Source organism: Manihot esculenta, chromosome 13 (assembly GCF_001659605.2).
Source record: "Manihot esculenta cultivar AM560-2 chromosome 13, M.esculenta_v8, whole genome shotgun sequence".
NCBI classification, from domain to species: domain Eukaryota; kingdom Viridiplantae; phylum Streptophyta; class Magnoliopsida; order Malpighiales; family Euphorbiaceae; genus Manihot; species Manihot esculenta.
The window spans coordinates 6,552,157-6,565,166 of NC_035173.2; positions in this window are offsets into that span (position 1 = coordinate 6,552,157).

The following is a 13,010-nucleotide window of genomic DNA, read 5'->3' on the forward strand; positions in this document are numbered from 1 at the left end:
ATAAGGTGAAACTTTGGTTGTTTATGGATTGGGAGATCTGAACCTTCATGTTATTCTTTTATTAATTAGTATTTATGCAATTTTGTGCTTAATTTATTGTTGCTTTGTTGTTTTGATCAAATTGGCCACTTGATTCTTGATTTCAAAGTAATTCTTTGTTAGTTTGGATAGTTTGAAGTCCGTAATTGCTTGAATTATTCAAACACAAGTAACCCTTGGTGTAAAAACCTAGGAAATTGCATAATCTAGCAATATCACCATACGTTTGGGTAGCTAGAATTAGGTCTCTCTTTTTCTTAATGCAATTAACAGTTGTTAGATGCCAAAGGCCCAAGGACGTTCCTTGGCAACTTGTTAATTAGTGATTAATTAGAGGACGTTCCCTAAATAATCTATGCTTAAGGAGGGATTTGGTTGGTGAGAAGCGTCTTCCACCTCCATAACTAATTTATTGAGTTAAATAAGAGAATATAAGTTTCAATGATCAATCCCAACAACTAAAGTGGATCCAACTCTTCAACTAGGCCTTTCTCATTATTGAATTTCTCTACTTTAATTATTTGCTTTTCTCTATTGCTTTCAATATTAGTTTAGTTTATCAAACCTCAAAACCCCCATTTTACTTTTATTGTTTGTTTCTTTACTTGGTCTTGACTAGGAAAATAAGTAAGTATCAATTCCCTGTGGATTCGACCCTATTGCCACTATCTGTAAATTATTTTGTTGGTTGATAATAGGTTTATTTTTGACGGCTTCGACAACCGCTTATCACAAGCCCTCGAAGCAAGGCATCTCTAGCAAAACATTATTGCGCTACAATAGAGCCCTCAAGCATAGCCCTTAACATCATGGTCCTTAAGAGTCCGTCGATAAGAAGGATGGCTATATGACTCTGGATTACTAAGGACTATAAAAATAAAAAAATTTCATCGTAGTAAGAAAAATAACCGATAACCTGAAACACCGTAATGGACGATGGAAAGTCCCTGAAAACTAGAGTAGGACACCAACTCAATAAAAATTAAAGATACAACACCAAAGAAACCTAGATCTAAGAGAAGGTCCTACTGTGAGTAACGATCTAAGACAAAACAAAGGAAATATTTATTTATCCACAACCCGCCAAATGAGGTAGAGACTAAATCCATAATTGTGTGAGGGGAGGAAACAGTCGTCCCCCATCCAGAGGGGCAGAGAATGACCATTCATCGATGATAGAAGGAAGCGGACAATGCCGCGGAAAAAAAAAGGAAGAACAGCGAGTAGAAAGATTCTCTCTTTAGAAGTAAGGGAGAATTTTAAGCAACACAATAGCTATAAAAATTCAGTATTTGCTGCTCGTCTTTCCCACTTTTTTCTTTCATTCTACATTGTGCACTCTTCCATTACCTTTTTGAGCTCCTCCAAAATAGTTTTAGCAACTTTACCATTTTACTCAAAGAGTGTTGAAATCATCACTAAATTTTATCAAGTTCACATGTTAATAATCATAAAAAAAAAAATTACAAATGCACCGAATGGAGGCAGCATTTGAATAAAACTTACATAAACCTCATTAAATGGCCTAACGATGGCTTTAAGTGGCCATATATAACAGTTTGGCCCAAACTGAGTCAAATGATTTCTGGACCAATTTTTTACTTGACCTAAAATAGTTAATCTGAGTTATTTAATAATTTCTAAACTATGATTTATATTATCAACTTAATTGATAATTTATTGACGTGTGAATTTTTCTACATCAAGCTACTGGACATTGCACGAATCCATAACCTAAAAATCAACTTTTATATACATCTAGAGATAGATGTATATAAAAGTTGAGATGTATATAAAGGTTGATTTATAGGTTGTGGATACGTGTAATATTCAACAGCTTAATATGGTAAAGATTTTCACATCGGTAAATTACCAATTAAGTTGGTAATATATAAATTCTAACTTAAAAATTACTAAATAATTTATATTAATTATTTAGGATTCAAATACATAAAATGTAATCATTATTAAAAAAAATTGCAAATACAAGCAGCATTTGAATGAAGCTCACATAAACCTCATTAAATGGCCTAATGATGTCCACTTGCTTTGCAACATCCTATAACAGGCATGCAGGGAGAGCTTCATGTATCAGTTGAGAGCATCAGGTGTTTGGAGCAAAGCAAGTCTCAAAGCGAGGAAGAAAAATTAAGAGTGGAGTAGAAGTGGGTAGTAGTGAGTGTGGTGAGTATTTGTATTTGAGTGATAATTTTTCTTTGTTGCAAAAATTTCCCTATTTTTTCTTCCATCCCTATTTCCCACAAAGAGTTCACCCAAAGGCAGATGTTTTTTTGCCTTGTTTCAGCTGGGATTTTCGGTGTTGCATGTTGGAGCTTGTGGGATTCGGAAACTTTTGAAGGGCATCCATGCTATAGTGCACCTTATATAGCACAAGGCGAAAGATTTCAGTTGTTCACTCAAAAGTGTTCCAAGAGTGAATGTTAACACAAGAGTTAAAATCAAATTTTACTTGATGGTGAGAGGGAAGCATTCCAAAAAAAAAAAAAAAGTCTGCAGCACACCATTCCTTCCCTTCATTGTTTTACATTATTGTGTTGCTTTCTTTCTCCACCACTCCATTCCCTTTAATTACTCTATAAATATAAATATTAATTAATTGAAAATAAGATTTACTCCTTTTCATTTTCAAATTTTAAATTTACATTTTTTTTTTTGTAAATGATATAAGTCCAATAAATTAACTCAAATGACATCTTAAATGCATAACTTTCAAAAGAAAATATATAACACAAGCATTAAAAAAAACATAAACTTATATACATTTAACCAAATCTCATGAATTTCAAAGAGTGGTTAGGTTGGTTACACAGGTTTCTTTCATTTGTTTACAGTAATACACATGCATGCATATCATAATAAAAGCTTCAAATGGCTCAACCTGCGAGGAAGAATTCGATCAACTTTAGTCTACTTAGGCAAATAGCAACAAAGTCACTTGGCATTTGGAAGAGACCTTTTGCGGAATGATAAAGGGGATTAGTTACTTGAATTTTCACTCACATAATAACTATTGTCCTCAAAATTGAGCTCTAAGCTATTCATGAAGGATTGAAACTCGCGGATTGACAATTAATAACTTGATAGTGGAAAGCAATAACAATACTTTTTGTCAGGAGTTAATTGCCCCACTATGCTTCTTATTGTGGTAGTACTCATTCAGGATATAATAAATCTAAGAAAATCACAGATAGTAATCTTGTGATTTTCCAGAAAAAATTCAAATTGAAATTTAAGGAAAAATATGAAAAAATATATAGAGTTTGGAGTAACTATTTGTATCTGCACATATATGTCTGTTGGAGACACCTTTTCAAATAGACACAGACATGTTTGGATAAAAAACAGTATTTGTCGAAGTATAATTTCTGTATCAATTAACCACGTGCCACATACCAACTCTTTGATTTATAATATAATATATCAATTTTAGATTCTCTCCAAAATATTCCTCCAAAACACTTTATGTTTAAATTAAAGTTTTTCACAATATAAACACTTGAAAAATTGATAGGCGGTTGTCGAAGCCGTCAAAAATAAACCTATTAAACAATCAACAATAAACTTGTAGATAGTGGCAATAGGGTCGAACCACAGGGAATTGACACTAAAGATCTTCCTAATAATAACCAAGATAAGTAAATAACAAATAATTAAAAGAGGGGGGTTTTGAGTTGATGGATTAACACTAAATAACAAAAGAAAGCAATAATTTAAAGATGAGTAAATCAATAAGAGAAAAGCTTCTAGTTGAAGTATGGATCTTATTTCAGATTGTTTAGAATTGATCATTGATTCTTTAATACTCCTATTTATCTCAATAAATTAGTTTTGGATGTGGAAGACGCTTCTCACAATCCAAATTCCTCCTTAGTTCTAGTTTGATTAGGAAACGTTCGCTAATCAAACACTAATCAACAAGTTGCCAAGGAACGTCCTTGGGGCATTGTAGCATCGAACAACTGTTGACTGCATTAAGACTTAGAGAAACCCAATTCTATCCTTGCCAACCGCGTGGTCAAGTTTAGATTATGCAATTTGATTAAATGTGTATTTGAACAACCTAAGCAATTACGGACCTAAATCATTCAAACAATATTACTTAAGCAATTTAAAAGCAATGGGCCCTTATTGATTCTAAAAGCAAAGTAATATTTATGGAAAGCTCAAATTGCATAAATATTAAAAATAAATAGAAGTTTAATAATGGAGATTTAAATCTCCCAATTCATCACAAAATCTGAAATTCACCAACTTCAACTAGAAAAGAAGGAGTTTAGCCACTCATGGTGGACTAAATACACAAAAAGATGAAAAGAAAAGAAAAAGGAAGATGCTGGAGAGTTTCTGGCGAGTTGAGTTGCTGATCAGAGGATGCCTTTGCTGGTTTGGAGGCTGCCCTTTTTATAGCTGAAGAGTTCCATCCTTCTAGGGTTTTGAAATCCCTTTTTAATTTGGCTTGTGATTCCTCTTTTAATGTTGAATTTAATTGCAACTGGAATTCCTTAGGTGAGAAACTCTTTCGTGGCTCTTGGATTTGTTTTGGTAGTGATTGAGTTGGATTTGGACTTCTGAAAACTTGAAATTCGGTTTCCTGAACAATTTCCCGCTCTGCTGTATTTTCTGCTGTCAAAGTGATTTGCCCGGTGATTGGGCAAATCACAGACCTGATCACGTTTCTGCCAGTCAGTTCTCTCTGTCTTCTGCGAGTGATTTGGCCAGTGATCTTCGAGTTTCTTGGGCAAATCGCTGGGCAAATCACTGCTGTCTGTTGCCTCCGGGTTTCTGCTTTAACTTGATCTGGGCAGTGATTGGAGCAGATTTTCTGGTGATCTTGGGCAAATCACTGGGCAAATCATCCTTTTGTAATTTTTCTGCACTTTTTCTCCCATTTTCCAATTTTTTCCTTTTCTGTAAAAACAAGATAAAAACCATAAATTAAACTAAAAAATGTGTAAATAAGCAATAATAATTATGATAAAAATGTGGCTAAATTATGCTTGATCAAATACCCCCACACCTAGCTTTTTGCTTGTCCTCAAGCAACAAATAACTTAGCCAATCAAGCCCCCTTTTTCTTTAGAGCCTAAGTACCACTTAATCAGCCCCCCCTAGACTCCTAATCTGAATTATCACAGTATAGAGTACATGCTCTAAGGTCATCCTCTCCTTTCCTTGTTTCCTTTCACCTACCATGGTCAAGAGAAAGGTTTTTGGCTCAATCATGCTTATTCCTTTATGCTAGTTTTAATGCAACCCCTAGGAGTGACTTGCCCCTTTTCTTCTCTATTTCTTTTTGTTTTTATTTTCAGCAGCACTTATTCTTATCCTTGCCTGAAAAAGTCACTAACCTTTTTACGCGATTGTGCACATGGGTGATACACCCCCGGTTACTCAGTTAGTCACTTGTTCAAGTGGCTACTAGCTCTGTTCATAGTCTAGACCATCGAAACTTATTTGCTTGAAAAAGTTACTGATCTTTTTACGCGATTGTGTACATGGGTGATACACCCCCGGTTACTCAGTCAGTTACTTCTCCAAGTGGCTATTAGGCTCAGTTCATAGTCTTAGACCATTGGAACAAGTTTGTGATTTGTGCTTTGTGCTGGTTTTTCATGATAATTTGGGCAAATCAGCTCATAGGGAGTTACACTAGCTTTGTGTTTGCATGTATTTGTATTTTTATTTCCCTTGACCTTAGCACATTTAAGGATTCAATTCAAGAGAAAAACTCCCTAAGTGAAGGTAACATACTGTGAATGATTCAATTTAGGCTTAAAGGGGTGGCAAATCAATGGGGTCATGAGATAAGGGTACTCTTTCAACCTTGTTATCTATGTTGAGTAGAGCAATTAGCTACAAAATTCTGTGTGTGTGTGCAAAAAGTGTGAAGAAAGAGAAAAAAAAATTTGGTGTGTGCAATAAGGGGTAAAAATAATGCAAAAAGAAACAAAAAGAAATCAAAAAAATGGAAAGATGGTGTGATCAGTGAATAAAGACTCTCTAGTACCCCCACACCTATCCCACATATTGTCCTCAATGTGTGAATAAAAATATAGAAAAATGAAGGAGAAAAGGGAAAGATATTTCCTGGCCTGGGGGTGATTTGACCAGTGACTTGGGCAAGTACTGGGCAAATCACTGGGCAAATAGCTATCTGTCACGGTGCTGGGGCAGAAAATGGTGAACCAGCAGCTGTAACATGCTTTCCATGTGCTGCATCCTATCTTGAGCCTCCACCGAATGGTCTTGAGGTGCCTTTTATGTCCTCCAAGGTCCACCCAATTGCTTTCTTGTGCTTCCTCAACACATCAAGGAGCTTTTCCTCTTCTTCTTGGCTGAGCTGGTTGGAAATAATTACTGGAAGTGTATTTCCAGCTCCCAAGTAGGCATATTTGAGGTGGCTAGGCAAGGGTTTCAGATCTGGTGCATTCTCTGTCTGCTGGTTTTTTGTCTGCTTACTGTCTGATTTGAGCTGTGATTTGAGCAAATTTTCTGGTATTCTGGGCAAATCACTCACTTCCAGCAAGTTACAGCAGTCTGCTGTTTTCTTTGTTTCAGTGATGTTGCTGTCCACTTCTTCTCTCCTGCAAAGACCTTCATAGAGTAAGTTTTCTTGATCAAAATAAAAAATTTCTTGACTTAAATCATCAATTATATCAAGGCCATAAACAGGAGAAACATCATTGGGGAATTTCATGGCATCATAAACATTAAATTTTATAATTTCCCCTTCAAACTCCATGGTCAATGTGCCATCATGCACATCAATTTTTGTTCTTGCTGTGCTCAAGAATGGTCTCCCAAGTAAGATATCAGAGGTGATGTTACCCTTGTCCTCCTCCATGTCAATCACATAAAAATCAGCTAGGAAGACTAGTTGGTCCACTTGCACCAACACATCTTCAAGCACTCCCTTGGGGTAGACAATGGATCGGTCAGCCAATTGGATCACAATGTTGGTGCCCTTGAGTGTACCTGCATTTAACAAGTTAAAAATAGAAAGGGGCATAACATTAATTGAAGCTCCAAGGTCACACATGGCTTTCTTTATCCCCACATTGCCTATCTTGCATGAAATGGCAAACATTCCTCTATCCTTGCATTTGGTGGGAAGTTTCCTTTGAATGACAGCTGAGACACACTCCCCCACACTTACCTTTTTATGTTCAGCAAGTTTCCTCCTATTGGTGCATAGCTCTTTGAGAAATTTAGCATACCTTGGTATTTGTTTGATAGCATCAAGTAGAGGTATGTTGATTTCTACCTTGCGAAGTGTCTCCAATATCTCTTTTTCCTCTTTCTCCTTTTGGGACCTTGCAAATCTCTTTGGGAAGGGAGGAAGTACCTTGAATTTCTCCATAGGTTGCTGTTTCTGCCTTTGGCTGGATTCTGCCTGGTCTGTTGATTTGGGCAGATCACTGCTGGACAGCTTAGTTTGCCCAGCGATCGGGTCAGAATTGGGCAAATCACTGCCCTGATCACTTTCTGGCAGAATTTCTTCCCTGGTCTGTTTTTGCAATTTTTCAACCCTATTGTCTTGCAACTCCTTTCCACTCCTCAATGTGATGGCACTAACATATTGTCTTGGATTTACCTCAGTTTGGGAAGGTAGCTTTCCTTGTGATTCAATTTTGTTCAAGGATGAAGCCATTTGCCCCATTTGTTTCTCAAGATTCTGCACAGTATTTGCCAAATTTTTCACAATCTCTTCAAGAGATGCATTAGAATTCTGAGGTGCAGCTTGAGCTTGGTTTCTTTGCTGGTGGCTTGGATATTGCTGTCCCCTTGCATAACTGAAATTTGGATGGTCCCTCCAACCTGGATTATAAGTATTTGCATAGGGATCATACCTTCTTTGCCCATTAAAGCCTCCAACCGCATTGACTTGCTGGTCCTCCTCTTGAAGGGAAGGACATAGATCAGTTGGGTGGTTGTTGGCACATATTCCACATGTCTTGGGCTGCTGAATCTGCTGGACTTGTTGGGTTTGACTCACAACAAGGCTACGGACAGCATTGGTGAGTTCAGAAAGTTGGGACGATAAAATGGAATTACTCACCTCATTCACATTCCTTGTTGGCAGCTCTTGGTCTCCAAATTGTTGAGAAGCTGCAGCCATGGAGGAAATCAAGTCCCTCATCTCTCGAGGTGATTTTTTTTCAATTGTTCCTCCACAGGCTGCGTCAATAAATTTTCTCTCCGAGGGTAGCAAACCTCCATAGAAGTACTCGATGAGAGATTGGTCAGAAATATCATGCCGAGGGCAACTTGTGCACAACTTTTTGAACCTCTCCCAATACTCATACAAGCCTTCAGAGTGCTTTTGCCTTATGCCACTTATCTCTCGACGGATGCCTATGGCTTTTGAGGTTGGAAAGAATTTTCTCAAGAATGCTCTTACCATATCAGCCCATGATGTGATGGATCCGGGTGCCAAGTAGAATAGCCATTCTTTGGCATAGTCTTCAAGGGAAAAAGGGAAGGCTCTAAGCTTGATATCATCTTCTGGAATGCCTTGAGGTCTCATAGTTGAGCACACAACGTGGAATGCCTTCAAATGCTTGTGAGGATCTTCATTTTCTAGGCCTCTGAATTTAGGAAGGAGATGAATCAGACCTGTCCTTAGCTCGAATGGTGCTGTCAATAGGGGATATTCAATGCATAAGGGTGCTTGATCTCCTGCTGGTTCAGCCAACTCTCCGAGAGTTCTTTCCCGTGGCTGAGGTGTTTGGATGGGCACGTTTCTTGCTTGAATTTCAGCTTCTACATGTGCAGCAGGTGGTGCTGCCATTGCTGGATTTTCTGCCATGACCAGAAATTCAGTTTCTGGTAAAAATTCTGCTGTAGCAGGTGCGGTGGTGGAAGTTTCTGCTGGTGCAGAAATTTCTTCAGCAGGGGCAGTAGGTGGTCTGTGAGGTGGAGTTGTTGATGAAGATGGTCTTGAGGCTTGGTTCCTCAAATTTGCTTGCTTCCTTAAGCTCTTGGCAGTCTTTTCAATCTCCGGGTCGTAAAGAAGAGTGTCTTTACGGCCAGACCTGGTCATAAAGGGAAAATACGTTAGTTTAAATCAATTCCCCGGCAACGGCGCCAATTTTTGATAGGCGGTTGTCGAAGCCGTAAAAAATAAACCTATTAAACAATCAACAATAAACTTGTAGATAGTGGCAATAGGGTCGAACCACAGAGAATTGACACTAAAGATCTTCCTAATAATAACCAAGATAAGTAAATAACAAATAATTAAAAGAGTGGGGTTTTGAGTTGATGGATTAACACTAAATAACAAAAGAAAGCAATAATTTAAAGATGAGTAAATCAATAAGAGAAAAGCTTCTAGTTGAAGTATGGATCTTATTTCAGATTGTTTAGAATTGATCATTGATTCTTTAATACTCCTATTTATCTCAATAAATTAGTTTTGGATGTGGAAGACGCTTCTCACAATCCAAATTCCTCCTTAGTTCTAGTTTGATTAGGAAACGTTCGCTAATCAAACACTAATCAACAAGTTGCCAAGGAACGTCCTTGGGGCATTGTAGCATCGAACAACTGTTGACTGCATTAAGACTTAGAGAAACCCAATTCTATCCTTGCCAACCGCGTGGTCAAGTTTAGATTATGCAATTTGATTAAATGTGTATTTGAACAACCTAAGCAATTACGGACCTAAATCATTCAAACAATATTACTTAAGCAATTTAAAAGCAATGGGCCCTTATTGATTCTAAAAGCAAAGTAATATTTATGGAAAGCTCAAATTGCATAAATATTAAAAATAAATAGAAGTTTAATAATGGAGATTTAAATCTCCCAATTCATCACAAAATCTGAAATTCACCAACTTCAACTAGAAAAGAAGGAGTTTAGCCACTCATGGTGGACTAAATACACAAAAAGATGAAAAGAAAAGAAAAAGGAAGATGCTGGAGAGTTTCTGGCGAGTTGAGTTGCTGATCAGAGGATGCCTTTGCTGGTTTGGAGGCTGCCCTTTTTATAGCTGAAGAGTTCCATCCTTCTAGGGTTTTGAAATCCCTTTTTAATTTGGCTTGTGATTCCTCTTTTAATGTTGAATTTAATTGCAACTGGAATTCCTTAGGTGAGAAACTCTTTCGTGGCTCTTGGATTTGTTTTGGTAGTGATTGAGTTGGATTTGGACTTCTGAAAACTTGAAATTCGGTTTCCTGAACAATTTCCCGCTCTGCTGTATTTTCTGCTGTCAAAGTGATTTGCCCGGTGATTTGACCAGTTTCTTCAAGTGATTGGGCAAATCACAGACCTGATCACGTTTCTGCCAGTCAGTTCTCTCTGTCTTCTGCGAGTGATTTGGCCAGTGATCTTCGAGTTTCTTGGGCAAATCGCTGGGCAAATCACTGCTGTCTGTTGCCTCCAGGTTTCTGCTTTAACTTGATCTGGGCAGTGATTGGAGCAGATTTTCTGGTGATCTTGGGCAAATCACTGGGCAAATCATCCTTTTGTAATTTTTCTGCACTTTTTCTCCCATTTTCCAATTTTTTCCTTTTCTGTAAAAACAAGATAAAAACCATAAATTAAACTAAAAAATGTGTAAATAAGCAATAATAATTATGATAAAAATGTGGCTAAATTATGCTTGATCAAAAATCTTATAATTTTTCTATTTGGAATTCTTTACTTTATATTATCAAACTTATTTAAACAAGCTATTAAGCTATTTTTATAACATAAGGAAAAGCTAGATTTGCTCAATATAACTATCTCCTTCAATTCTATTGAGCTAATAGGAGCATTAGGAAGTAATTGGCGCTTGAAATAAGAGGTTTGTGGTCAATCTCAAAAGATTATTCAACACACTAAAATTTTTTATATTTGTCAGAGAAAATAAGATGCACCGGGACAATGGCCTATCTCTAGATGTATATAAAAGTTTGCAAATTTCTTTATATTCGATTTTTAGTCTATGCATGTAACGCCCCGAAAATCGGACCGCCACCGGCGCTAGGATCCGGGTCGACTTAAGGCCGCCGGGACCCGTAGCAAGCCTGACATATAACCTGTAAACCTGTATAATCCCGTACATGATCAACAACATGCATCAAAATTAAAACTTTTCTTCATACTGTCATCAACTAACTCAACCTATACATACTCTGATCATATACATGACATAGTCCCTCTGTGGGATCTCATCAAGCCTTAAAGACAAAACAGCCTGTGTTGAGTTAGTTTACATAAACATCATAACATAAGATCATGTATAGACAAAAGGGATTAACAATACATTATGGTCAAGCACAACTCTATCCTCAATAACTTCATTACATAACATTCTGAATATTTTTACATTACATCATAGTACAATCGTCATGTCCACAATCTAACTATTACAACATAAGACATGCTTCAAAACTCTGGCTAACCTTCTGATCTACCCTGTACCTGCACATCTGGGGTTAGGGGAGAGGGGTGAGCTACAAAGCCCAGTGAGCAGAATAGTATAAAACAATATATTAAAATTTCATGCTTTCATGGAATGCAACACATCACAACAAATCACATCTCGGATGGTATTGTCACCTATAGTCCTCTACATAGGTCCAACTGTGCCGGGACGTAGAATGGGTCAACCGGTCTTTCCCTTATCATAACATATCATATGGACCAACTGTGCCAGGGACGTAGAATGGGTACAACCTGGACTTTCTCTTACATCGTGCCAGGGACGTAGAATGGGTACAACCTGGACTTCCATACCATATCATGCCATAACATCAATCATATCATATGAGGACTAAAGGATCATCCAATAACCAGTCCACATCAACATCAACATCATAAATGCAATGCAACATATTCGTGAATACTAATGCACACAACCTATTATATCTCATGGCATTCATGATGCATGGGTCATGCTCAAAATTCATATTCATTTATTTTAAAACTTAAGGTTTATTCCACTCACCTCTGGCTAGCTCTGACAAACTCTGTAGCAGCTGGCTCACTGCTGGGGTCCTCGGTTCCTCGGGTCCTAACCTACACAGGTGGACTCCAATGAGGGACCAAACATACATAAACATAACTCTAATATACTCCCCAAAAACCCCCTAAAATATCATGAAATAATCACATAACAACATGCAAGAAATGGCTGGACAGGGCACTTTCGGCGGCAGGTTCGGCGGCCGAAAGTCCCTCCAGAGCCGAAAGTCAGGCAGGTTCGGCGGCACCTTCGGCGGCCGAAACTCCCAGACAGAGACGAAACTCATGCATGTTCGGCGGCCGAACTTGACTTTCGGCGGCCGAACTTGACTTTCGGCGGCCGAACCTGGGTTTTCCTCCAATGCTATTTTCATGCAAAAACTCATTTAGTTTCATACTTTAAAACATTAAAATTCATGAAAACATTTTATAAAACATGTCTTTACCCTTCTAGAAGTTCCCGACATCCGAAATTCCACCGGACGGTAGGAATTCCGATACCGGAGTCTAGCCGGGTATTACATTCTCCCCCCCTTAAGAACATTCGTCCCCGAATGTTCCTCAACTAGCACATGCATAGCAAACAACACAACATATATAAGCACATAAACACATAGGGATCTAACCTTAAAAGAGATGAGGGTATTGCTGGAGCATGGACTCCCGTGTCTCCCAAGTGCATTCCTCCAAATTGTGGTGGTTCCACAGGACTTTCACCATCGGGATTTCCTTGTTTCTTAGCTTTCTAATCTGGGTGTCTATGATCCGCACTGGCTGTTCAACATAGGTGAGATCCTCTTGGACCTCCACATCAGGCTCACTAAGAACCTTGCTCGGATCTGACACAAACTTCCTCAACATTGAAACATGGAAAACCGGATGGATTCTCGCCATTGAAGCAGGTAAATCCAGCTTGTACGACACATTCCCAATCTTTTGCAAGATTTCAAAGGGTCTGATGTATCGTGGGGCTAGTTTACCTTTCTTCCCGA